This window comes from Lipotes vexillifer, unplaced genomic scaffold (genome assembly GCF_000442215.2).
Source record: "Lipotes vexillifer unplaced genomic scaffold, Lipotes_vexillifer_v1.1 scaffold1011, whole genome shotgun sequence".
Classification (NCBI taxonomy): domain Eukaryota; kingdom Metazoa; phylum Chordata; class Mammalia; order Artiodactyla; family Lipotidae; genus Lipotes; species Lipotes vexillifer.
Window position 1 is genome coordinate 4,609,554 of NW_006787698.1, and position 1,458 is coordinate 4,611,011.

The window sequence follows — 1,458 nt, forward strand, 5'->3', positions numbered from 1 at the left end:
GGCCAGCCTGTAGGAGGAAGTTGCCTTAATGAGGCGCTGGGCACCGGAGAGCAGACGGGTCACCCAGGGGAAGGAAGCACAGCCACCGCAGTTAAGAATACAGAAGTCCAGGGGCTACACCTTGCCCAGGCCTAGGGAGGGGCGGGGGACATTGCGCGGCCCCAGGGCTCCAGAGTGGGGGGCTCAGGGAGGTGGAGGGCGCTGGCCAGTCTCCAGGGAGTCTCAGGTCGGGCAGACCTCAGTCACCGCCCCTCCCCACACCCCCAGCCCCCAGATGAACCCACAGGAAGTGCTAATGCAGTCTTCTTCCTTTGCTTTTAGCACAGGAAAGCCTGGAGGGGGAGGGGGTGGAGGTGGTGAGACACCTCCTTCCTGTTGAACTAAGGTGAAGGGGGGCGTGTTCTGTTCCCAGAGAGGAAGTTAACGGGGGATATTCAGACACTTTCCTTGAAGGGATAGTGTGGGATTTCAAGGCAACATTTCAAGGAGGCAACAACAATGGGTGGACTTCTAGGCAGGGCTTCGCGCAGTTAGCGTGAGATCCCAACATTCCTGGGGGGCAAATAAGAGATTTGGGGGGCGATAATGAGGGACCCCTAAGATGAGTGAAGCCATGAAAATGAACACAGCCCACGTTTATTGGGGACTTGTGCTAGGCTCTGTGTTGGCTGCCTGGGTGGCTTTTATAGGGCCCCTTATCTTTGAAGATCTTGTGGGTGGGGTCCCCCGTTCCCTGTGTGCAGTGCTGAGGTAGAGTGTTTGGGGGACAGCTAAATCCTGGGCCACAGTCTGCCAAGGGTGCTACTTGTAACCGGACCCCTGTCCCCCTCCCCACTTGCCCTTCTCCAGGTATCTGGTCTCTTTATCCCAACAGCAGGGACTTGGCGGGGCGGGGAGGGGGGTCAGGTGGGGACTCCCACCTCCATCAGTTCCATCTCTCAGGCCTCTGACCTGCCTCCTGTGCCTCTGACCTGAGCTCCAGAGAGGGACCTCGTTGAAGATCTTGATGGCACTCAGCATTCATCCACTCTCCCCATCCCTAAGGCCACACCCCCTCCTCTCTCACCTGGAGTACCCTCCCCAGTGAGGTCTCTCCTCGCCTGCCCCGCCTCCCCAAAATCCGTTTCGCACATGGTGCCCAGAGAGCACCTAAAACCCAAATCAAAAGTATTTGTAAATAATATATCTGATAAGGTATTAATATCCAGATTATAAAGAATTCCTACAACTCAACAACAAACCCAATTCAAAAATGGGCAAAGGGCCTTCCCTGGTGGCGCAGTGGTTGAGAGTCTGCCTGCTGATGCAGGGGACACGGGCTCGTGTCCTGGTCCGGGAAGATCCCACGTGCCGCGGAGCGGCTGGGCCCGTGAGCCATGCCCGCTGAGCCTGCGCGTCCGGAGCCTGTGCTCTGCAATGGGAGAGGCCACAACAGTGAGAGGCCCACGTACAGCAAAA